General features: G+C 38.9%; 1 protein-coding gene and 2 long non-coding RNA genes across 3 annotated transcripts in view; 1 reads left to right on the top strand and 2 right to left on the bottom strand.

Moving 5' to 3' along the window:
* The window catches only part of fhit (fragile histidine triad diadenosine triphosphatase), a 143,028-nt gene that overhangs the window by 83,960 nt on the left and 31,509 nt on the right, over nucleotides 1-27,559 (top strand). The gene's annotated exons all lie outside the window — the stretch shown is intronic.
* On the bottom strand, nucleotides 8,986-16,097 carry LOC115584188 (uncharacterized). Its single transcript, XR_003984510.1, has 3 exons — nucleotides 15,753-16,097; nucleotides 9,552-9,640; nucleotides 8,986-9,415 (listed from the first exon to the last, which is right to left on the bottom strand). It is a non-coding gene; the product is annotated as an uncharacterized LOC115584188 (long non-coding RNA).
* LOC115584187 (uncharacterized) lies at nucleotides 19,130-21,561 on the bottom strand. The gene is made up of 4 exons (XR_003984509.1): nucleotides 21,336-21,561; nucleotides 20,727-20,771; nucleotides 20,385-20,454; nucleotides 19,130-19,560 (listed from the first exon to the last, which is right to left on the bottom strand). It is a non-coding gene; the product is annotated as an uncharacterized LOC115584187 (long non-coding RNA).

The following is a 27,559-nucleotide window of genomic DNA, read 5'->3' as shown; positions in this document are numbered from 1 at the left end:
AAAAGAACAATGTGAACCAGGTTTGTAAAGTTGGGTGTCAATTCCCCCTTCCCGACAACCTGTACCCTTACTTCTGGTGCCCTTGCTTGGACCACACCCATCTCAACACTCGCCATATTTGTGGTCTCAACTACACACGTCGTGATTTTATTGGACAGAGCTTTGCACAAATGTGATGCTTTCACAACTTCACAGGAGGTTACAAGCCTTTCCCGTATACCTTAAATATATAACACAGAGTAAGCCCCCTCAGCCAATATACACTTTGAATCAATGTCAGTGTTCTAGATTTTTATCAAGTGGTATAGACTGGTCTTAATGCGCAGCTGCCAACATTGAAATCAAAGACTGGGAGGAAAAGACTGAGAGAAAAGAAATAGATGCAGGCAGAGAGAGGGAGAAAGAGCAGTCCCTCTGTAGTAGTGTAGAAATTCACATGACAAAGTCAATGTCACTTAATAACCAAACAACTTCCTCTAAATGCAATGATTGCTGTTATGACAGCTCTTATTTGAGGTGGCTCTTTGTGTATCCATTGAAAGGTGCCTACTCGTCTTCAGCTCTCTGGAGCAGCCTTAATGGCACATTACTACTAATGTGTACTAGTTAATGCACGAATGTCAAAAGCTTCACGAGTTCCCCAAAGGGGATGTGCCTCTCTTATGTGCAGTAATCCAGAAAGCAAGTTTAGTGACCATCATAAAATAATAAAAATAATAAAATAATTACATAATCACCATCAGTAAACAGGACGCTGTCAGACTATCTCCCCCCCTCGTAGAGGGAAGCTTTTTTCTGGGGGAAAGTTCGCTGAAGTCTCAGTCAGGAGCGCTGACCATCGCAGTGATTTTTTTCAATACAGTAACTACTACAACACAATAGTGGAGGGAGACCAACACTCGGTTATTTTAAGTTTTTGCCAGGGAAAAATGCTGTCTTTTGGGCAGAAATGTGACGAATATTCGGTAGGAAAGACATGATCACAGACAGTATGACAGGATGACAGACAGGACAACAAACAGGAGGACAGACAGGATGACAGACACTTTTTTTCATCATATAAGTTACCGACGCTACCAGTTACCACATTACTGTTGTTTGGTCCTGTAACGTTGCTCAGCGGGTCATTCTCTTTTATTTGATTAGTGAAGGATCAGTTTAACTGTCAGCTATGCGCCTCAGGCTTTTCCATTAACACAGACGCTGGCTCGTCTCTGCTGCAGCTCTGATACTTCCAGGTCACATCAGAGCCGCAGCAAAACTTTCCCTCCTCTCTGCATCTGAAACTTTCACACAGAAGACAATGCGGAGAATCAACACACTCGAAGGGCAGTGTGATTTGGGCTTCTATTTAACCTCTAAGAATGTCTAATAAGGGCCTAACAGGTAGGAAATAAGATGGACCCTGCTTTAATTTAGAGTGCGATTTTCTCGTAATGTGTCACTAATTTACCTCAACAAATGTCTAATAAGGGTCTAACAGGTAGGAAATAAGATGGACCCTGCTTTAATTTAGAGTGTGATTTTCTCGTAATGTGTCACTAATTAACATCAACGAATGTCTAATAAGGGTCTAACAAGGTTGTAATTGACAAAAATGTACCCCGTAATAAAGTAAAATTATATTCAAGCCCAAATAAATGCATTTAATTGAGCGCTGTTCTTTGACTGACCATTATTGATATGGCACTGCATTTGTCAAATTACAGCCTGTAAAAAAAAAAAAAAACGTTACAGTGTGATTTAGCTTTTAAGGTCTATGGTTTCTAACGAGGATATAAATGTCGATATTATTTAAAGTTTTTGTCTCATTAAATACAAAATTCAGCGTGTTGCAACTAAGTTAGTTAGTTAGGATATAACACCGTTTTTTCTTTTATTTTGGCTGATGAATGTATGTCTAGGTTTTGCCAAATTCAATAATTATAGGTTTCTGTATTATGAGTGTAGTTTTAAATGTCTTTGTTTACTGTCTAATAAAAAACATAGTATTTCTAGTTTTTGCATAATTTGATTCAAAGTATGGCTTATTACAATTTTATCGGAATACTTAGCACATAACGGTGTATGTTTACTGTATAGTATATAGCATATTGTTTCTAGTTTGTATAATTTGACATAAAAGGCTTTGCTCCTGACAGACAAAAGTCATATTTCACATGACCGCAAGATACACATAGGTCCATGTTGGAAGAAGTATTCAGATCATTAACTTGAGTAAAAGTATTGTATACGCTGTGGAAATATGGCACTAGAATTTAACACCTTCCATTTAAACCTACTTTAGGTAGTAAGTATTATCCGCAACTATCAAGATCTAAAGTACTTATATTGCAGTCAGTGTTCTACTATTATACCTGATGTTTTAGATTAATATTAGTAATTTTACAGATGTTTAAGGTTGAGGTTATTGTAACTACTTTATATGGTGCTGGCTATTTTAATCTACATGAAAACAAAGCGACTCGTATAATATACCAGCGAGTGCATGGAAGCAGCAGGAATCAATTAATCAAATTTGGGCACTTTTAGAGAACAATTCTATGTCTATGTCTACAGCAATAGACAGCCTGTATTCAGCTTTTTGATGATGCAATGTCCATCTAATCCAAGAGGTCTTTTTAAGAGTTGTTTTCAGCTGAAGAAGGAGGAAAGGGTTTTTGGAACATCAGTGTCCAACATAAAAAAAATTTCTTACTGGCCCGCTTGGCCAGTAGATTCGAGTTTTACTTGCCCCATGTGTAATTTTAGTGGCCCAGCCAGGAAAAAATGAAAATAACTGTTTTTTTGAAAAAAGAAAAAAAAAAAAGACTTGTTTATTTATTGAAATTGTTCCCATTTAATTGCTTATTGAGTCTGTCCCTGCAAAATCAGTATGATCTGGCAATGATGGCAAAAAGTAATAGGGGTTTGCGTAATAACAAGTGTTACAGTTTCAAAATTGAAATTACAACATATTTAATATTTTGAGATGTATCATTTCTCTCACTCCTATAATTCTGTTATCATTTTTCAGGTGATTGATGTTCTGAAAGCACTGTACAAACAGTACCATAATTTCTCCCGAAGTGGAGGGATCAGTATACCTGGCTGAACCATCGTGACAGCGTATGTAACGCTGTTACTGTGATGATAAATGATACTTAAGTATTGAATCTGTGTCTATAATAACCACACCCTGACATCTAAATGTGACATCTTTATTCATTTAATTAAACTTAAAAAATAGACAACTGACTGCATAATATATGAATCAGAAACAGAAATGCTTTACAGCAGCTCCCATTCAAAGTCAAGAATATGCAGAAAAATAGTAATAATAATAATAATAATAATATATTATATATGTATATATATATATATATATATATATATATATATATATATATATGCTGAATATTTATAATAGAAGCCTACTGCAACTGTACTCTTTTTTTTTACCATAAAATGTTATTTTATACATTATCATATTCTATAATGTTCTGTGATGGAGTACATCGCTTCACTGCTAACAGAAAAGAAAGCAGCTCACTGCCAGTTGCAGCTTCTTATCGTGATCTGCAGTCTTTGTTAATTTTTTGTCATGATTGTTATTATTAGCACCCATCAAAAATCACAGTTACATGTCAGGATGTGGTTATTATAGACATATTCAATATTTAACTGTCATGTATCATCACAGTAACAGCGTTACATACATTAGCAGCTGTAAACACATAAAAACATTATAAAACACATCATGTGGTCCCCTTTAAACGCTTGGTGGAGGTGTATATTTTGGTAAATAACCGCCGGTTCCAAATAAATGCCGAGTCTAATTTGTTTTGAAAAAACATCAAGGAAGAAGACGCGACCACTGACACTGCACGTTTTTTTTAAACGCTTGTCCCAAATAAACGCCTGGTCTGTTAAGTGATTGAAACAAATAAACGCCCGGCTATTATTTGGTATTTTACGGTAGTTCCCGCATCATCAGCACGAACTGAACAATAAATCTAACGCAGCAAGAGAGGCGGGACTTAAGGCAGAACAGCCAATCATCAGCCGGTCAGTCCCAAAGCCGGTGTTTGCGACGAAGGCTGACCACGGTCAGCCTTCGCCGGAAACTGCAGACATACTTCAAAATACATTACGCCGTCGCGGTGGTTCAGCCAGGTATAAAGATCCCTCCACCTCGGGAGAAATCCCCTTTTCCTCCTCTCGGACTCGTAGCATTCCTTCGCCGACATTTTTCCGAATTACTTTCCCGCCGTCACTCTAAGCATTTCCCGCATGCGTTCTAGCGAATCACGATTGTCGTACGGCAATAACTGGCCAATCACTGTAATCAGTGTAATCAGCGATTGTTCATTCACTGGCCAATGGTGACTGACCAATCGACATGCCCTGCACCTACTTTTATTGGCCCTGGGCCAGCGGGCCATGTGTTATGTCGAACCCTGAACATAAAAGGAACAATTTTATTTGTATATAGCCCAAAATCACAACCACATTGTCTCAGTGGGCTTAACAATCTGCACATCCTCTGTCCTTCAATCCTTGATTCGAGTGAGGAAAAACTTGCCATGTTGAGAAAAAAGTGCTTCATTCTTCAGTTTGTCAGTAAAACCTAACAATAACTATATTTGTATATACATGGTTTTCACTTGACAGGAAGGATTTGAAAGATTGTAATCTAAAAAGTAACCAGTATCGTATAAATCTGTCAGACAAATATAGTAGAGAGTAAAGAGCAAAATATTTGTATTATATGACATTACATCAATGAAAATCAAGTACAAGTAACTTGAATGTGTTCTAAAAAAAAGCAGTGTCTGCATTTTTCTTAACAAACTCAAACATTTACTGTATAAATATTTAGCTTTCCTGTGAATCACTGAACTAATATTTAGTTGTATAACCACTGTTTCTGAGAACTGCAACTGCTTTACATCTGTGTTGCATGGAGTCGACCAACTTCTGCCACCTGTGAACAGGTATTCTGTGTTTGGGGTCATCGTCTTGTTGAAACACCCATTTCAAGGGCATGTCCTCTTTGGCATAAGGCAACATGACCTCTTCAAGTATTCTGAAGTACTCAAACTGATCCATGAACCCTGGTATGCAATAAATAGGCCGAACATCATAGTATGAGAAACATCCCCACATCATGATGCCTGCACCACCATGCTTCACTGTCTTCACAGTGTACTGTGGCTTGTTTCAGTGTTTGGGGATCTGACAAGCTGTCTGCGGCCCCCAGACCCAAATAGAACAATTTTGCATTCGTCAGCACCAGTGATGGGCAGTTACGCGTTAGAAGTAACTCGTTACTGTAATCCGATTACTTTTTTCAAGTAACGAGTAAAGTAAGGGATTACAATAGCAAAAAGAGTAATTAGATTACTGTTACTTTCCCCTAAGCAGGCTGCGTTAATGCGTTACTTACCCGTGATTTTTCCCCAACTGTATCCGTCTGCAGCCTGCAAGAGAGGGGCGTAACCTGAAGTGGGCGTAACGTGAAGTTACGTCACTGCTACAGGTTACGCCCACTATGCACGCTTCTTAAAGGGATATGATCCTAAATAGTACTACTACAGTTTGACCGCGGTCCAGCGGCACAAACGTCAATGTCTACGCAATCTTTGCCCTATAATAGATGTATTCTTTCTATTGTTTATTTGTTTTAGTGGTAAACGAGTAAAAAGGCAGGATATTATGATGAGATGGAAACACCACACTTAAGACACTCTCAGAGACCAGAATTCATGAGTAAATGGATTCAATAAATAAATATATCAATGTCATTGCTTGTGTGGATGTGAGTAAGATAGCTAAACATTCCTGTGTTAAAAACAACGTGTGAATTAAAATCGTATGTGTTAAGCGTGTGTGTGCATTTATTTGAACAGTTCCTTATTGCAGAGGGCAACTGATGGTATGAATGACTTTTTGTAGCCATTCGCGTGGGTGTGCCACATAAGGTGGCACAGCTGAAGGATGTGGCCTTGCCCCCGACGCTGATTGTCTTGGCCCCGACCCGGACCCCTATTTATTTATTTTTTTATAATTTATTTGTTTATTCGGACATGTTAAAGACAAAATAAGACAATAACATAAGTTAATAAAATAATACCGTGCATCACATCCAAACGCTGGCGATGCGTCGCTTGTGAAAATACAGATATGGAAACAAATACGAAACAATCATTTAATAAATTCTTTCTTGATGGTGTTTAACTCGGAAAGGACTTTTTTTTATCTCCCGCAGTTCCCTGGCAACATCATTTATTGTAGTGATGGTGTTTCTCTGCATTTGCACGACTGCATCTGTAAGGACACAGCCGCTGGATGACACGAGGGGCATCGGTGTCCCCCTCCACCTCCCTCACAGCTCCACTCAGGGGATTCCCCAATGATCCCCACCAGTTTTTCATCCAGCGGGGTGAGCTCCGGTGGCTGCTCCCCCGCCCGTGACACAGACGCTCTGCCTGTGTGATGACAGGCGCTTTTTTGCTTCTACTTTTATGTCTGACCACTTTTTTTCACTTCGGCCACACTCCGACTTTCTGATGCAACATTATTTACATTGTCTGCCACAGTAGATTAACATCATGGTGATAGGCCCCGGTGCAAATATTCTTTTTGTGCCCCCCATCCTAGACACAAGCGCACGCTCGTGATTGCAGGCACGCACACACAGGCTTGGACACACACACAATGCACAAGTGATTTCAATGTTTATAAATCAGCTTTTTATTAGTTCTTTGACTGCCATGACAGAGAGAACATATGGAAGTTAAATCCTGTCATTAATCAAGAGCATAGATTTTCAGTTTGAGAGCATGATTTCATTCCTTTTCAGTGACACAGCTCTTTCGCATGCTCAGATTTTTTCTCCTCATGCTCACATTTTGTTCTTGCATTTAAATTTCTTCTGCTCTCTTTCAAAATGTCAGCTTGAACTCAAAAATCACATGCTCGTGTTCACATTTCTCCTTCTTGCACACAAAAATTTCGCTCGCATTCAAATGTGCCCTCCGCGCGCTCAGATCTAAAGTGCACACGCTCAGAACACACACCTGCTCACAGGTCAAGTTCTGCTCTCGGATCTCTCCTCTGCTCACGGATTTTTCTTGTGTATCAACACTGTCAACCAATAGAAGGCCGGCTACTGTGGACCAATCAGATTACACCCGCTTCTTTGCGGGGCGGGCACTCTTTCTACCGGGTTTATCTACTTCCGCCCTCCAGGCTGTTAAATGTGGTGGTTGCCTTTATTTTTTGACGACCTTTGGAATAAAATATCAGTTAATCAATACACCAGCGCCCGTGCTTTTCATTACAGTAGCTACATCAACATAAAGTAGAACAATAGCTGCTGTACTTTCGCCATATTAGCCAGCTGCCCAGGCAGCGGGATATATCTTATATTGTATAAATACTGTGAGTCAGGAAAGATCGCAATGATAGTACAGGGGTTTAAATGTTTGTTTCATAATGATTTTTGCTTCATGAGACGCTGGTTCGCATCCCGGCTCGGCCGGCACCCTCGCTCGTGTAATGAAAAATGCTGTAATGACACTATGATGATAAATACGCTATCATCATAGCGTATTTTTCATTCATCCGTTTTTCATTACACGGATTCTACAACTGCAGGGGTTCTCAACCCTTTGCAAGCTGCCCCCCCCCCCCCCAAAGCTGGTTCATTGCAGTTGGAAAAACGTGCAGTGTCAGTGGTCACGTCTTCTTCCTTGATTAAAAAAAATAAATGAATTAGACCCGGCATTTATTTGGAACCTGCGGTTATTTATCAAAATATACACCTGCACCTGGCGTTTAAAGTGGACCCTGCGGTTAATTGAAACTCGGCTATTATATAAAGTACATTTACACCCCGCTCTGTACGCCGGGCCGGGATGCGAACCAGCGTCCCATGAAGCAAAAATCATCATCAAACGATATTCTTCACCGCTGTACTATCGTCCCGATCATAACCACTCTGCAGTATTTATAGTGCAGTATTTATACTGCTGGGCAGCTGGCTAATATGGCGAAAGTACAGCAGCTATTGTTCTACTTTATGTTGATGTAGCTACTGTAATGAAAAGCACGGGCGCTGGTGTATTGATTAACTGATATTTTATTCCAAAGGTCGTCAAAAAATAAAGGCAACCACCACATTTAACAGCCTGGAGGGCGGAAGTAGATAAACCCGGTAGAAAGAGTGCCCGCCCCGCAAAGAAGCGGGTGTAATCTGATTGGTCAACAGTAGCCGTCCTTCTATTGGTTGACAGTGTTGATACACAAGAAAAATCCGTGAGCAGAGGAGAGATCCGAGAGCAGAACTTGACCTGTGAGCAGGTGCGTGTTCTGAGCGTGTGCACTTTAGATCTGAGCGCGCAGAGGGCACATTTGAATGCGAGCGAAATTTTTGTGTGCAAGAAGGAGAAATGTGAACACGGGCATGTGATTTTTGAGTTCAAGCTGACATTTTGAAAGAGAGCAGAAGAAATTTAAATGCAAGAACAAAATGTGAGCATGAGGAGAAAAAATCTGAGCACGTGAAAGAGCTGTGTCACTGAAAAGGAATGAAATCATGCTCTCAAACTGAAAATCTATGCTCTTGATTAATGACAGGATTTAACTTCCATAAGAACATGGTCTGCTGACAAACATCTGCTTGCGAACATGGTAGTGCTTGGACTTGTGTAAATATAAATGCTTCTCCTGTTAGGAAATACTTGTTAAGTGTTGTGTGATTTGACCTTAACAAAGGACACTGGACACTTATAAAGCAGTTAATAACATGGCTGTTCAAAGGCAAGGATTAGCTATTTTTTTCTTTACATCCAACCCAGGCAGTGATGCACACTGTAATGCCTTTCAGCATTTTGTCTCAAGTTTTATGGAGCCAAATGATGCTGATGGAACTATGAAATGAAACAGACCAACTGCATATACAATACAAAACGATTATAATATCCTGTATAAAAGATAAGTTTATGTATGCACACATGCTCACAGTTGATACATACTCTACAGTTTGTATGTGTGCACTGCTCTAGTCTAAAACACACATACACATACACACAAACACAGACAAACACACACACACATACTGCTGTTAATATTCACTTGTGCACCAAATGTGTATTACTCCATCGCAGAAAACAGTCCCCAACAAATGCACCATTTACTACAGTTTTGCGTTAAACAGAGGAGAATGGTTTGAGGCCCCAGTAGGACCGTTACACATTTCATTGGAGGGTCAAAAGAAAAAAAAAGTCAATCCGTGAAGATATTACATCTTATAGCTGGCTAAGAAATGGCTCAGAGGGCTCTTTGCATTCTATCTTTATAGGCTTGTAGCTTCTCCGTTGCATCCTCTGATAAATGTTTCATCAAGTCAGCTTGCATCATTTCCAATTCACTGTCAAAAAAAGAACAAACATTAAATGAAAGGTTTCAAGTAGGTGTTGCAAAATACTTTATTGTAGATGAGAATGGGTATATTTCATTACACATTGAAACATGTCTATCATCAATTCTTTATATATTAATCTTACAATGGTTCATATTGTGGGCCCCTTCTGAACCTGGCCACAGCCTCTGGCACTGTCAAGGTGTACTTTTCAACCAGGGTGTAGACTGTCACCTGGACAGGACTATTGACATTTGTTAAATTAAAAAACAGTCACAACTGAATGTAGCCTTTAACAATGTTATGTCTAGTTTGATATCACATCCTTATGACACTCTTAGAGTGCAATAGGCTATGTAAGATTTGACAAAAGTACAAAAAAAGGAATATTCTACAACACGGGGTCTGAATGCTCTGAACAATTTTTGTCAAGCACCCCACAAGCATTAAAAAAGGAGGAAGGGGGCTTCCGGTGACGTCATGGTAGGAACAACAGCCTGATCCTCCGGCTGCGGGAAGAAACCCTCAAAAACCAGTCAATTCAGTATTTTAATTTAATTACTCGCCTCTTACTGAGGCCAGAATGTCATATCTAAGAAAAGAGACAGGAAAAAAAAAGGCAAAGCGGCTAAAAAAGACGAGAAACGAGACCAAATAGTCACCGCTTCACCCACACACGAGTTGACGCAGAGGAGAAAATGGCTGCTGTGCTTGCTGAACTTCGTGACCTGCGGAAAGAACATTCAGAGGCCGTTAAAGAGACGAAGACCACCCTATCTAGGGTTGAATCCACTCTCGAAGACGTACTGCAACGTACAACAAGGTTGGAACAACAAGTAACAAATGTGGAACAGAGAATAAGTGACTCGGAAGACAAAGCACTCCGACACGAGAGAGCCATTCGCTATTTGCTTCAAAAAGAAGCTAAACTGTCTGCTAAGTGTGAAGACCTCGAATCCAGGGCAAGGCGGAATAATCTGCGCATTTACGGTGTGAAAGAGGGAGAGGAAAAGAATGATATGATTAAGTTCATATCCAACTTGATGCGCTCTTCGCTTGAACTACCGGAAGATTTTGACCTGTGTCTGGAGAGAGCTCACCGCTCGCTGACCATGAAACCGAAGGAACCCGCCCCCCCGAGATCCATCATAATCTGGTTCTCCGACTACAGAGCCAGGGAAACGGTACTTCAACACGCCTGGAAAAAACGCGGGGTGACATATCAAGGACAGAAGATTTTCTTCGACCAAGATTACACATCGGATGTACAGAAGAAACGTAAACAGGTACGGGAGGTGATAAAACAGCTTAAAGAAAAGAAAATAAAAGCCACTTCACCGTTCCCTGCCCAGCTGAAAATCTACCTGGATTCTGGCATGAGGACCTTTACGACCCTTTCGGAGGCGGCCCCCACACTCAGGAAGATGGGAATTAACGTCAAAGTGGATGAACAGGAGGATTTCCAGAGGGAGCTGCTGCGTGATCCCCAGGCCACGGCTTCAGCATCAAATAGAGCGGGCCCTTTACCGATGAGCAACACGGACTGTTAGACCTTTGTTCGAGGTGATGACTGAATAGCTAACAACTCTGAGAGGTAAACAGACTGATAATAAACTGTAAAATAGCATTGCCAATGGACCAGGTTTACAGGTTCCCTTGTTCGGTACTTGGTCCTACTTGACTGGTTTACTCAAAAAGAAAACAACTGAAAAAAAAAAAAAAAAAAAAAAAAACAGGGTTTCTCCTTCAGAGGACGAAGGGTATCTTTATTTTTACTTATTTTTTTTATTTTTTTTTATTTATTTTTTTTATTCATTCTTCACTCATAGGCGACTCTGTAAATAGTCGCAGTAGCACTAAGTGTCTCACTCGGAGAGCTCTTTGTCACCACTCTCCGTCTTTACCGAAGCTGGTTAGCAGGATGTTCGTGCAGCCAGCTGGGTTTTTGGAAGTTAGTTCTCTTTTGTTTGTATATACAAGTTCTTTCTGTTCATCACGTTCAATGCTTGATCATATCATAGCAACAGATATGCAGTCATATTTTGTGTCTCAGGTACTTAACAGGTGCACTATGCTGAAACTGAGGTTTGGGTGGAGAATAGTAATCGAGGATAGGATGAACACTTTTGCCATACATACATGAACAACTTAACCGTAATCACGTATAATGTCCATGGACTGAACCATCCTATTAAAAGGAAAAAAATATATAGTCAGTTAAAAAAATTACATTGTTCAATTGCCTTGTTACAAGAAACACATTTACCAGAAGGAGAATATAAAAAATTAAAAAGAGAATGGGTGGGTCAAGTATTCAACTCATCTTTTGGTAAAAAAAGGGGAGTGGCAGTCTTAATTAACAGAACACTAACCTTTTCCTCTGAAAAAGTAATTCAGGATAAATTAGGGAGGTTTATTATGGTTGTGGGTGCAATAGGAGAGGTGGAGATGTCTATTTTGAACCTGTATGCCCCAAACGAGCCAGATCAGAAGTTCTTTAGGGAAATTGCAAATGTCATTGCAGACAATGCTAAGGGCATCATGATAGTCGGGGGAGATTTCAATGCTGTACAGGATGGAAGGCTAGATAGGATGCCAGCAGAGGGAGGACCTCAAACAATAAAAACCAAAACACTAAATAGTATGATTTCAGAATTAGGACTTATTGACCCTTGGAGATCTAGAAACCCTTCAGGAAAAGACTTTAGTTTTTTCTCTAATGTACACAACAGTTACTCCAGAATTGATTTCTTCTGCTTATCTCAACAGCATATGTACAAAGTAACAGATTGCCATATAGAACAAATAACTCTGAGTGATCATGCTCCTGTCACTTTAGTCATAGATATAAACAAAGAAAATTTCTTCAGATACTGGAGACTGAATGTCTCGTTATTGACTAATACCACGGCCACACAGGATTTAAAACAACATTTAAAAGAATACTTCGAGATAAATGATAATGGAGAGGTGACCCCATCAATCCTATGGGGGGGAGCTAAAACAGTTATACGGGGAAAGATGATTCAAATTGCATCTAGATTAAAGAAAATACGACTGGAAGAACAAACAAAATTAGAAAATAGAATAAGGCAATTAGAATTAGAACACAAAACTACAAGAACACATAATATTCTGTTAGAATTAAAAGAAAGTAGGAAGACTTTGGACAAACTTCTCACAAACAAAGCAGAAGGAGCCTTAAGATTTTCTAAACAACGATACTACGAGATGGGGAACAGAGCAAGCCGCTTACTAGCTTTTCAACTCCGTAAATCCCAGGCTAGTCGTGTGGTACCTAAGATAGTTCACCCCACCCTTAAAAAGACAGTTTCACACCCTAAAGAAATAGCAGATGCTTTTGCAACATTCTATGAAGAGCTTTATAAAGAAACTAGATCAAATACTAAAAAAGACAATCCTGAGGCCTTTCTTTCTAATCTGCATCTTCCCTCACTATCAGAAGATGAAGCACTACAAATGATATCAGAAATTACAGAGACAGAAGTACGGGAAGCCATAAAAAATCTAAAAAACAACAAATCTCCAGGGACAGATGGACTCCCTGGGGAGTTTTATAAATGCTTCATAGAGGAATTAGTACCTATACTAACCAAAGTTTTCAATTATGTTCTTGCAAGAGGTGACCCGCCAAACACATGGTCAGAAGCTATTATGTCAGTGATTCATAAGGAGGGTAAAGACCCAACACTTTGTGAAGGGTACAGGCCCATTAGTTTGTTATGTAACGACCAAAAGCTACTAACCTATATCCTGGCAAAAAGATTGCAAAAAATTATAGCAAAATTGATTAATCCAGACCAGACGGGGTTCATCCCTGGTCGACAAGGAGCTAATAATATAAGAAGAACATTAAACATCATAACATGTGCTAAGAAAAAGATGCAAAATTCTATGCTCATTAGTTTTGATGCCCAGAAAGCGTTTGACACAGTGAATTGGCATTTTTTATATAAAACCCTGGCTGTTATGGGGTTTCACCCCACATTTGTAGACTGGATAAGAGTCATATACAAAAACCCGAAATCACGTGTCAGAGTGAATGGATGCTGTTCAGGTTTTTTTTATCTTGAGAGGGGGGTTCGACAGGGTGACTGCCTTAGTCCTTTGCTTTTTGCTATAAATATAGAACCTCTAGCTGCATTAATCAGACAGAACGATAGCATTAAAGGCATAAAAGATCAAGGTCAAATAGAACACAAAATCCCTCTTTATGCCGATGACGTATTGACATATATTAGTGATCCAGCTACCTCTGTTCCAGCATTAATGAGAAGTTTGAAAGAATATGGAGAGTTCTCAGGCTATAAAATTAATCAATCAAAGTCAGAGGCAATGATGCTGGTGGGGCACTGGCCTGCACAATTAACAGGCAGTATTAAATTTCACTGGTCTAATCAAGGGTTTAGATATTTGGGTATTATTATAACACCTGAAGCACCACAGCTGTACAAAGCCAACTATGGCAAACTGATGGGTGAGATAAAAAATGACCTTATAAGATGGGAAGTTCTCCCCTTATCCCTAATAGGACGAGTAGAAACGATACGGATGAACATACTACCAAGGCTGCTCTTTATGTTCCAATCTCTGCCCATAGAGGTCCCCACCTCCACATTCAAATTAATTAATAAATGGTTATCTAAATTCATTTGGCAAAACAGACGACCTAGAATCAGATGGAAAAGATTGCTATGCACAAAAGAAAATGGAGGCCTCGATTTACCTAACTTGAAAAAATATTACTGGGCAGCTCAGCTTAGAGCACTGGTTGCATGGATATCTCAAGACAAAGATACTATATGGGTCGGGATGGAGCAGAATGGATGCCTAAACTTGTCCCTAGACACAATTCCATTCCTGAATCAAAACACTTGGAAAATAAATAAAATTGACAATCAGTGGGTGAAAACCACTTTAAGAATATGGTCCATTGTAAAGAAGAAATTAAGACTCCCTGTGTCAATATCTAGAGCACTGAAAATTGCACAAAACACAGACTTTCTCCCATCTAAATTAGGAACAGGATTCAAGAAATGGGAACGGAATGGCTTAGCTATATTCGACCAGTTATTCGACGGGGAAGTCCTGATGTCCTATGAACAGCTCAGACACAAATATAACCTTCCAACCCACGATTTCTTTAAATATCTCCAATTGAGACACTATTTACAGAAACACAAAGAATGGGACAAAATGTGCACTTTGCCCTCTAATATAGAACAGTTCTTTATTTTAACAATCAAAGGGACTATTAAAAAGAAGGTTATATCACACATATATAAGATACTACAAGAGGAACCAACGGATAATAGTCTGGATGTAAAAGAAAAATGGGAACTGGAAATGAACACCATAATTCCAGATAACGGCTGGGAACTGTCATGCAGTGAGGGCCATAAAATTATAAATAGCCCTATCTGGAAGGAATTTGAATGGAAAACTAAGATGAGGTTTTTCAGGACTCCCGTCGTTATGTCAAGATTTGCAGATGCCTCAGATCAGTGCTGGAGGGGCTGTGGCCTGGTGGGAGACCACACACACATATTCTGGGACTGTCCGAAATTGTTAAGATATTGGTTAAACATACAAATTGAAATAAAGAAATGTTTAAATATAGATCTTCCCTTAAAACCATCTTGTTTTGTGTTAGGAATACTACCAGACGATCTAGAAAACTATAATCAGAGAATACTGCTGAGAGTCCTTCTTCTAATTGCTAAGAAGATGATTACAATCTCCTGGCTGAGGCCGCAGCCCCCCACAGTAACACAATGGAGAGAGAAGGTTAAGGATGTTTATTATATGGAAAATATAACCGCAAGATTACACTTGAAAATGGATGTATTTCTGAATAGATGGTCCCCAATTACCTCATATTTTATTGATTCTTGATGGGACGGATGAGGATTTTTTTTTTTTTTTTTTTTCTCATGCCATTTAATAGTGAACATCTGTGTACTATATGTTCATCCTCTCGCTCAGTGAATGAAGATCACTGCCCACTTCAAGTATGGACTCTATCTAGACATTTTTAAGGATGTCAAAATCCATGGACTACCTCTACCCCATTTACACCTGTGCTGTATCCTTGAATGTATGAGTGTATATGACTGCATCTGATAAAGGGAAATAAAAAGAAGTTCAAAAAAAAAAAAAAGGAGGAAGGTTTTAACATTACACATCTGTATTGTTCCATTTCAAGGTTTTTTCATCTATCATTTATCTATCAAGTGTGAGTTGTGATATGAAAAACCAGTATGTACAATATGAAGCACAGTGCCAAAATTAATAAATGTATGTAAACAAAACAATCATGTCATACTTCTGGCAAAAGGACATAAAAAATGAAAGCAACCCAATCTGTCAGCTGTCTCGCCCTTGGCGTTTCCCTTATGACCAAGAACAGGAAGGAGACAACTTGGTCAAGTTGTTCATCCTCAAAATAAAGGGTGGGCCTCTCCTTCCCGTGCTCCCATGCTGACAGATGATCCCCGGTTATGATAGCCTGAAACTGTGTAGGTTTGTGTTTTACTGTAAATTTGAACAACAACCTCAAACAAACTAATCACGGCACAACACAAATGCTTGTGGTCAAGCTCTCCATAATACTAATATTGCACATGAATGTCACAGTCGAGCTGGTGATCCTTATCAAAGTCACCGGTTTAATGTCATAACTAATTTTAAATTGTTGCACTAGACCACGCTAAAAGTAATGTTTTTGAATTAGCGGGTTAATATTACAGCGGAGTCACAATTTTCAAGTTATTTCTGGCTACATTACAACAGCCACAATTTCTAGCTTAGATTTATCTACTTGGGTCAACCTTTTAGGATCGTTTAGGATAGAAATACATACATATACGTTGCATGTAATTTACCAAACGGGCAGGTAAATAAGTTCCCAGCCTGGGATCAGTAAAGTAATTCTACTTAAGTAACCCCCTCTGAAGCTATCTTGCTAACGTTACCTTGTTTGGTTCAGTTTCCACAGCAACTGGCTAGCCTCGTTCTGTCTGCCCAATAATATTTAATACTGTGGATAAAATTTATAGCTTACTTGCTTAGTTCATCGCCCCCGGGTAATAATATAACAATGTGCAGGAATTGTATACGTGTGTTACATTAACTATATAAAATAAAAGGACACTTACTTGTCTGGATACTACCGCAATTTTTCGTTTTTGAGACATCTCTTGTGTATTTCCTTTGTTCTGTTCTTGCTTTTGGCGGGTCTCATTCTACATCTTGCGTGGTTCAACGTGATTTACACAACTACAGGTTACGCCCACTACAGGTTACGCCCACTACAGGTTACGCCCCTCTCTTGCAGGCTGCAGACAGACCCGTCTCGATTTTTTGGAGACTGTCTCGTGAGTGACAATGACGTATGCAGGGCTGATTGCAGCGGCTGTCCCTCGCCGGACGCCTCTCGGTCCCCGCCTCCAGCAGCTGGAAGAGCCTCACCCGCGATCTCGCTTGAGGGTCGGAGGGTGATGCGCTGCGGAAAGACCGTCGGAGCTGCGGAGGCGGGTAGCCGATGTCTGACGCACCGCTCTTTCGGAGACTGTAACGTAAACTAACAGCGCAACCGGTCTCATCCTGGCCGCTGCACCGTGCGCCCGCGAGTAGCACTCTCCTCCGGGAGGAGAGAGAGGGCTCAGTGTCAACGTGTTACTCCCTTGGAGGGCGGAGGGACCGCAGTTATGTCTGATTATGTCAGACAAAAATGTACGACGCAGTCCCAGAAACAATGGCACTTTCTCAGCTAAACTATGGTTGTACTATTTTATAACTTAACACATCGTGTGCCTTTGTATACATTTCAACTAGAGCTTCCTAGAGGAAAGATTTATAATTTAAGATTACTTTTTTGAATTTGAAAATTATCAACAGGCACTCTAATTAATTATTTGTTTATTACTGCTTATTACTGAATCCATATCGAAGCATTTAAATTGCGACATGAAGAATCAAAATCGAATCGTGAGGTTCTTACTGATACCCAGCCCTACTAGAAGAGGTGGGTAGTGATGCAAAGCCCTTTGGGAGCTGGTGCTGCTGTAATATTGGCTCACACTGGGTTTGTTTATCTCATGTCTGACTGTTGTCCATTTATTTCCCGCTGCCACGAAAGGTCTATTGCTTTATAGGGTATTCAGGTTGTGCATCATGTTTTGAAAAGTTCGTTCGTTCGTTTTCTTCCGCTTTATCCATGCGGGTCGCGGGTGATGTTACCGCTTTTATACCACCTTTTTCAAGGTGGAGTGGGGATACTGGGGCCAAATCCAGTGGCTCTATGGGCGAAGGCCAGGGTACTCCCTGGATGAGACGCCAGCTCATCGCAGGGCCCTTACTGATGGCAGTGGCTGCCACGAAGGTGCCAACTGCACATCAGGAGCAGTGTTGGGGTTCAGCATCTTGCTCAAGGATGCTTCGGCTTGTAGCTCAGTCCCGCCCAGGGGAGCCAGGGATTTGAACCAGTGAACTTCCGGTCACTAGTCCTCAGCTCTACCCACTGAGCCACAGCCGCCCACGTTTTTTTTTTTTTTTTTTTTTTTTTTTTTTGAAAAGTAACGTAGTAAAGTAACTAATTACTTTTGAAAATAAGTAATCAGTAAAGTAATTGGATTACTTTCTTGGAGAAGTAATCAGTAATCAGTAACTAATACCTATTTACAAGTAACTTGACCAACACTGGTCAGCACACAAAATGTGTGTGTGTTCTTTGGCAAATTGTAACCTTTTCAGCACATGTTGTGTTTTCAACATTGGGACTTTGCGGGGGCTTCTTGCCGATAACTTGGCTTCACATAGGCATCTTCTAATTGTTACAGTACTCACAGGTAACTTTAGACCTTCCTTTTTTTAGGTTTTGGTTGCCATTTTAAAGCATTTGAATTATATTATCATTTTCTGCACTTCTTTGTATGTTTTCTCTTTTCCAGCCAATGTCTTTATCAAAGTATGCTGTTCTTCTGAAAAATGACTGGAATGACCCATTCTACTCAGATTTTCAGAGAGAAATACACTATAACCAGCAAATAAAACTTTTGCTGCCTTCGTCCTTCAAGAGGGGCCACCTGTTTGACATTTGTTTTTTTCACAGAATGAATGTCCTCAGTAATTGAACTCCACGCTGCTACACTGTAAAATGTTTCACTGTAAATTTACAGTAAATTACTGGCTACTAGTTGCATTACTTTCACAGTAATTTTACAGTAATTTATTGTGAATATTTCACAGTAATTTACTGTACATGTTTCACAATAATGTACTGTAAATATTTCACAGTAAAATACAATGCATCTACAGCTGTATACTGTAACTTCACAGTAGTCATGCCCATGGAATTACTGTGATATAGCAGTATGTAGCTGTGGAATTATAAATAAATACATTTTTACTGTAAAAGTAATGCAACCAGTAGCCAGTAATTTACTGTAAATTTACAGCTTAAATAATACTGTAACATATTGCAAATTTGACTTGTTACCTGTGATTTTACCACACAAACATGCTTTGGATTTGCTAAATTAAAAGTCAAAACAAGAACAAAGAAAACAAAGACAATACTCATTTTTATTTTTTAATAATTATAAAACTATCATATTCAACAATTTACAAGAGCTGTCTCTGAACATAAACATGAACATGAATTTTCATTTTTAAAGAGCAGATTCAGCTATTAAGTGCTGATTCATTCCCTGTCTGATGTCAATATTGATACCAGTATTGATGTGTTACATGGCTGGGGTAGTTATGTTATCAGGTTACAAATCAAAATCATACTTTGGTATCACCAACTGAATCTATGAATCAATCAATCAATATTAAATCGAATCAATATCAAATTGTGATTAATAGATAGCAGGAAATTGGTTACCATACTCAACCACACGTCAATTTACAACTCTAAACATATACAGTATAAACAATACAGTATAAACAATTTACAACTTATGAACATATACAATATGAACATTCTTACGCCAACTACGTAACAATTTTATATTTACATTGACCACTCAAGGTAAACAAGTTTACTTTGGAGCGTGCTCACGTGTCGATTGATGCCTCCACACTTCTTTGAAGTTGAGCCCATCTCAGGGTTAATGCCCAAGAAGCACCTGTAAACAATAAAGCAAAGACAACTTTCAGTTTCACAGATTTGATATTGCATTGTTTATCCAAGGCACATGCAGTGGTGCCCCTTCTTCTTTAACTAAATCCGACCTACACCAAAAAAATTAGTATTGAAAGCCAAGCATGATGACAGTTTTTGTATAGCTTCAGCCTTTAAACAACTCAAAATGCTGCCCGGTGCAAATTTACATGAGCAGTTAACAAGTAGCTCAGCTGATGTTAGCAAACAGTCCAAATTTACACCCTGCTAAAAATATGACACTGGACATGTCGGGATACACACATTTAACAAATACAATCAATCTATATAGAGATCCCTGATTAAAAGCAGCTTTCCATTGATGTGAGCATCAATGTGCAAGTTAGTGTGTATGTATGTTATGTTGACAGTCCATTTGCTACAGTCAGCTGGGTGGAAAAAGTGGTTCGCAGCATGCTCTGCTAAGAAATGACTCTCGTGTCAATTATTTTGTAATAGGCAACTATAAAACAAATAGAATTCACCAATCTCATATTTACTGTATACTGAAGATCGGATGATTTGGATTGATGGCTGATCTATCGGGGCTTCCTTAGTGATACAGTTCCAAACCAAATTTTAGTCAGATACCAACTACTGGTGCACTACTGCTTAAGCTCAGATTCAGAAAAAAATATATAATATTATATATAAAATATTGGGGGAAAAAACATGTCAAGAGACCAATAAACAAGTTATGTGAAATGATCATGTAGTGACTTTTTTGTTCATTTTTACCAACCACATACAGCTCGAAATATCAATATAAAATCCAGATATCAACAGTACCTTGGACAATCAAGCAGGGGGTGCTTGGTAATATCACTGTCCTCTGCACATCAGCGGCTGTGGCGCACGGCTGTAAAATAAGAAATAACATAGCATTGTAGCGTATTCAACATGGTGCATAAAAGACGTGTCACTGGTTCTAATGATTTAGAGGTTAATCAGAGCAAATGTTATGTGTCAACATATGAATGAATGCGATTAAATTACTGACTATAGGCTTAATTTGATCCAAATGTCATTTGCTAGTTTGATGAGACATTCAGTGGTGGATCAAAGTACAATATCAAGAAGAGAACCACTTGATTTTCTCAGATTATTTACAGTTCTATGTGCTATTTTTACCTCAACAGCCTGCTCCAGGGATCACTGTCCTTGTTTAAACTGCCTCTGAAAAAGAATGGAGAGCAATTAGTGACAGATCATATACGTCATTTATATCATTTAAGCTGGAAAAGATTAGTAGTCAATCAAATACTCATGCATATCCCTCTCATCGATATGACCACCAAATGAAAGCATATGATTTGAGCTTTATATAAGATATTAGTTACTTGTCTATGAGGCAAAGCTTTGCGGAGAAAAACGGCTTTGTAATGACTTAGTTGTTGCAGCTGGAGGCTAACGTTAGCTTACTTTAGCTTTGACTTTTGCTAATTCGCGGCGAAAACACAGCGTATTCTCGGTCAAATAACTCACACAGTATGCCTCCCAACAACACGTGGAGACGAATAGATGAAAACATACAATTTGAACTTTCCAAAGATATAAGTTACTTCTCTATGAGGCAAAGCATTGCGGAGAAAAACGGCTTTGAAATGACTTAACAGCCAAAAAAGTGGAGCAAAAAGTGACGTTACCTTGATCCAAAGATCGTTCACTTACTAGCATTAACTCACACAACTAATATAAAGATGTTACAAGCTGCCTAAAATGTAATGATGTTAACCTTACCTTCGAGCTCTTCTATCGGTGTGTGTCAGGTCGTAACATCATCCACCATGGATGTAAGAGAACAGTATCTTATCCACCCGTATCCACCTGACGTCTCTTCTTGGTCCCACAATGCAGTGCGGTTCAAGCGCGATTCAAATTTTACAATAATTTGTTGTGTTATCACAGAGGATGGTTTGACTACAGTATTTTACTGTGGAATATTACAGTAAAATGTTGTTAAAACCTGGCATCAGTTTTTTTTACAGTAATTTACTTGATTTCACAGAAAATTCTAAATTACAGTATTATATTGTGATTATTACAGTTAAAGCCTGTAAAGTGATAATACAGTAAATTATTGTGAAATATTACAGTAAAATATTGTTAAATTCTGGTAACATTTCACAGTGTATTTTTTGTTTACACACCCCTTTCAATTAATGATTTAATTCCACAGAATCAGCAGCATGCATATCACGACTGTTGGATTTGTTGGTTTTCTATTACTCTACTACACCTACTTGTAAATTATTTGCCATGTAGAAATTAATTTAAAAGAACTTCTGGCATGTCCAGTAGCCCAGGACAAGAATATTTCTGGGGTTAAAAGTTTAGTTTTGGTTACAGAATGATAGCAGTCATTGTTATAGGAAATGAGACTGAGCAGCAATCTGCTATGCCACATTATAAAACAAGTAGCTCTGTCCCAGCAATCTGACTGGTGAACTAGACATTTAGAATGTACTCAAGCCCATATGAAGGCACAATTTATTCATGACTAAAAAATATTACACCATAATTTCCATAGCAGCATAAAAAAATTCTAGGGCCAGAGCAAACGCTGATATATTTTTCTTGTACAGAGGATGATTTGTGAAAAGATCCAAATGGCATATGTTAAAATGTTTGTACTCATGAAAATAAGTTAGGTACCTATACAGACTATGAGCTTCTGCTTGGCTATTTTTGTGAGCTGTGAAAATAATGTTTAAAGAATAATTAAGAACTTTGATAACACAATTTCAAACTTGAACTTAACCTGATCACCAACCAATATTAGTGTGTGAATGGCCCAAACTTTAAGTACTCATACTGTAAATTGACTTATTAAAAGCATTTTGTGGTCAACATGAATACAGGGAGTCATATCTGTATCTCTGAAAATTACATCTCTCATTCCACCCCCTCAGTAATAAAGGTGAATGTCAAGGGAGGGGATTGGTGCAGCATTTAATAAGTGGGACATTGTATTACTGCCCACACAGAGACCCCCATTAACTACTCAGAGGTTGAAGCGGCTGACTGTAATTACTCACAATTAGCAACTGGAAGAGGCTTGGAGGGTTTGGATTTGTGCCTTAATTCCATCAATTTTACAGTGAACAACAAGGCGTCTCATTGAAATCAATTGGAGTATCAATACAGGCTGTAATTACTAAGTGGTTCTTTTGGTTGTAGCTTTTTCAGAGTGAAGTTTGGCTCTTTAAATAACATCAACTGGACAAGATGAGCAATTAATAGTTAACTGTATGAATAATGTGTCCTTGCATTTTTGGGGGAACTTTGGGAAACTTCACTGTCCTTGCACAGCAGATTTTCCTTAGTTAATTTTTGGCTATGATTCTAGAAAACATCACTGTTTTTGCTTGATTTAATTTGGCTGTAACCCTCAATTCGTGGTTTCAGGAGTTCAAATTTTGCTCCTTGTTCTTTGTCTCTTATTTTCAGTGGACAGAGAAAGACATTGGATTCCCACTTTCTTTCCATTTAATTCAGGGTCTTTTAATAGGGAAGATTTAAAGCACCATCAAGCAATGGGTTTGTAGAGCTAGTATGTCACCCCACACCTGCCTGGTGCCTCGCACCCTAGTGAACTCCAGAAATGGAGAGAGTCCAGCCATTCTCCAAGAAATTGGGTTCAGGACCCAGTGCTATGCATATGGATGAGCCCAACTCTTGTTGGTACTGCTCCACCTCCCCACTAGCTCCAGTTACTTCCATGCCAAAGAGGTGACATTCTACATCCCTGGAGCTTGTCTGAGCACCATGGGTGACAGCCCGGCCACCAGACACTTGCCATTGAGTTTCAGATCTGACCAGCCTGTAAATAACAATGGAAAATAGTGGTTCAGAGAGATAAAGGAAAACTGTTCTTCATCTGTTCCGATGTAAGGTTATCATGATAGCGCAACATTTATTTGGAGGTAAATTAATTATTAAGTAACCCATTAGTTATTTGTCCAGCATGATCACAACCTAGTCTACTCAATAATACCAATAACTACTCTTGTTGCACAGTCAAGACTATACATAAAAACCCATCAAAATGTAAGAGAATAATTGGATCTCAAAACATTAGTTTTATTCCTTTTTGCTATTTCCTCCAATAACGTTGGCTTACCTGGGTATCCTGGGTTTGTATACAGCCTGTTTTATCAGATGACTGCCTGTGTTTTATGTCCTGTACAACTTTTTTATCAGGATGTCACTATGTTCTTAGATCTAAGTAATTATTTTTGTACCAACACATCCAAATAAACAACCAAATAAGTTGATTGCAGGCAGAGATGCTCACAAGTGTTTTTATGCAAATCCAAGTCAGTCTCAAGTCCAAGTCAATTCACAAGTCTCTTATGGCTGTAATGAGCATTTTATAATTTGCCGTATGCCATCCAGTCTGCTTACTGCACCTCACAGTTATTAGATAAGGATTTCAAAGCACATACTGCATTATTATCATTCCTTTTTCATGTAGCATCAGAATGTATTCAGTTGTTTGGTATATGATCACTTTAAATAGGCTTATTGCATTTCAATATGAAATTTAAGCTGCAAGCAGCGATGAACAGGCCCTCACTTCACACACATCGTGCTGCGACGCTGTCGGAGGGTGCGCGCCTAGATGTCTGCTCACCTGTCACTTGCATGTCATGTCGTAGTGTATGATGTGAAGAAAACACCTGTAAATGTCATGTAAATTGGATGATGTTTGTCTGACTTCCTGTGTCCAGTGGGTGGCGCTATGGATATGACACAGTATTGATGCATAGGCATATTCAGGGCGAAACCCATGTGTGAGCAATTTTATGTAGATGGCAAATGTTATGTTGAAGTTATAAGGACTTCCTGCTTCATGGCGAAGCATTGGAATGGACCGCAGCACCACGCACCCAGGTTAACGGAGGCAAAATCTTATGAGAACTTTTAACCTTCAAGGTCTGAGGATTATACTGACTGAATGTGAAGTCTAGGAGGAGCTCGTTAAAGTACAAGGCATGGAAATGGGTCAAAATGGCCCCAGCAAAGACACACACAGTCCACTGTTAGCTGCTCCACGTAATTAACACTCTTAAAATCTCTTAAAGGTCATGAACTCTCACACGTAATAAGAATAACTATTCAGCTTCTTTTAAAACATTCAGAAGAATGTTTTAGATTTTAAAGTCACACACACACATACACTTATTTATCTCAAAATATTTCATGAAATTTTAACTTCGTAACCACTGGCGTTTTGTCTTTAACTTGCTCCCAGGGGAGAAAAAAATAGATAAATAAATAATTTTGTGTATCTTTTTTACATAACATTGGCCGTTGGTAATGACATACAAGACCCATGTCAATTTCCGACAATTCGCGTCAGTTTTCGCCTGCAAATTGCCGCGTGCAGTTGTTAACCTGAACTTCCACGACAATCTACAGTGCTGCTTACTGAAGAAAATCCCACTTTTCATGCAGTGATGATCCCAAACACACATCAATAGTAAAGGAATGGATTGTCCCAAAGTCCTGATCTGAACCCCATTAAGAACATGTCGACTGTGCTGAGGAAACAAGTCTGTGTCAGGAAGCCAACAAAATTAGTTGAACTTAAAAATGATTAAAAATTCAGCCACAGGACTACCAAAAGCTTGTGGATGGATATCAAAAACAGCTAACTGAGGTAAAGAGACATATATTTTGGATCCACAGATTGCTCACAATTTCAGAAGACTTCTAATGAACTCATTACTAAGCCAAACTGCATGAATATTTTTATGACAAAGTAGTTTGTGTTCCACACATTAATGAAAGAAAAAGAGCTGTAGGAATCACTGGAACTGAAGACTGCCATGATATACATTTTCTTTACAAGTGGATGTAAACTATCGACCATTACTGTATGTCACATAATGGACTAAGTGTGCTGAGCTGTTGAGAAGATACCAATCTTTGTTCGAAACATGCCATACAACTAAGTAGTTTTTGCTATTGATCACTTTAACATTTGAACAATTTAGCAGATTTCGCAAACTGTGAACACTTCGGCACTTGGAGAGCTACAGTGCACTCTGTCAGCACTGCACCTATGGTAATCATCTGCGGTTGTGCGCTTGTGAAACAGGTGGGAGGGAGATTGGACATGATGAGCGGCTAACCTGACTTAAAACGAAGATTGTTTACCAGTCCTAGATTGTGAGTCTGAGTTGAGTTTCAAGTCAAGTCTCAAGTCTCTGTATGACCCAAGGTAAGTGCAGCTCACGTTCAATGATTTGCAAGTGACTCCCAAAACTACATATGTCACGCCAACTGACCATCATCATATGCTTGCAGGTTGGTTAGGCAAGAAAGATACTTGGTAACCTTGTTAGACATGTAACTTAAGTACTTATGTAAAGGATGTATCTTCAGTTACATAATGTACATAATGTCACTTGAACATGAACGGCGGCCTTCCTGGATTTAAGTCCTTTGCTTGTATAACCCAATCATCCGTTCCTGACCACCTTCCCTGTACAGACTTGTTGTGTCCTGTATCGACTTCTCTTTTTCTTGTTTTATCCAAAAAGATTTCAAAGGTCAAAAAGTCACCAGGAGTCTTCAAGTGCAGTAGAACTTTAGTTGCCGGCAAACAAAGCACAATATCATACACAGACAAAGTCCATGAACAACGCATCTGAGGTTCTAAGCATTGAGTATCCTCTTTTAAGCTCAAAAAACTTTGAGTGTCTTCCCATGGCCTCATGGTCTCATCCAATTCCCTGCTCGTCTTCACCTCTGCTAGCACAGGTATTTTTTCTCTTGAAAACCCTGTTCTTCAGGCTTTTAAACAACCCTCTTGATATATCCCATTATATCTGATCACTTTTTGCACTGCATTTTAAACAATAATAAAAGTGCTGTATATTTGGTTCTTTTGTCTTACACTTGTGGTTACATTTTCACACATCAGTAGTTGCACATTTCAATCAGTTGGTGCAGAGTATTATGTTTCAGCATCTCCTTCACACTTGGATTATCCTTAATTTCTTACTTGTAACAGTTATTATCAGTTATCATTAGTCACTAACTACTTACTGTGGTTACATTATATTGACCACTATCTAATTACTATGGTTATATTGCAGTAGCACTTACTGTACAACTTTGTCTGACTTCCTCCTTGGCAGCTGTAATGTTTCTCTGTTGAACGTGGACAGCCTGGTGAATACAATATTAACATACCCAATAAGACAAATGGTCAAAGCTACGGAAATGAAACCAAAGTCATAATAAACTATAGTTTTTATAATTTAAAATGTCTTTTTTTTTGGTTCAGAAAATGAAAAATGCCTGGTTGGTGACATACAAGTGGTGATTGACTCCTACTATTAAACACCAAGTCTGATTCTTTTGTCCAAAATTGCCACAAGTTGAAAAAAAAATATGACCCCAAGTTGTGTCAATCCTCTTTACACACTGAAACATTCGTCCGTCATAATTTATAGAGTGTATTTTATTAGTTTTTTTGCATCCTTTCTGATGTGATGTGTGTGTGCGGGCATGTGTGTCTGTCTGTCCTTAGCTTAACCACACTGCCAGCTACCATTCAGGATGGGCTGGTTTGTGGAAATGGGTGGTCTTCATTATAATGCGTCGTGCCAGCAGCGTATAAAACCAGACCACTAATATCCTGAAATTCACCTGGAAGTGATCAGGATAATTCTGCAGCTACTTCATCAGCAGGTTAAACTATTCTTTATCTTGTCTTGTTTTAAGGATTGGAGGGAGACATTATTTCTTTTTCTTTGTTCAAGAAGCTAGAGGACCACAAAATCATCTTCACAGTTTGATGATTTTTTTATCTTATACTGTGAATTTTAGTAACAAATAGAATTATTTCTACGTAGGGGAAACACTACTAATACATTTAATTTATTAACCAGTTGAGATTAACAAAGCACTTGTAAATAGGGCACCACCTCCTTTCTTTAATCTCTTTG

This window comes from Sparus aurata, chromosome 6 (assembly GCF_900880675.1).
Source record: "Sparus aurata chromosome 6, fSpaAur1.1, whole genome shotgun sequence".
In the NCBI taxonomy this organism is placed as follows: domain Eukaryota; kingdom Metazoa; phylum Chordata; class Actinopteri; order Spariformes; family Sparidae; genus Sparus; species Sparus aurata.
The sequence above is the reverse complement of the archived record's forward strand: the minus strand, read 5'-3'. Positions and strand labels throughout refer to the sequence as shown.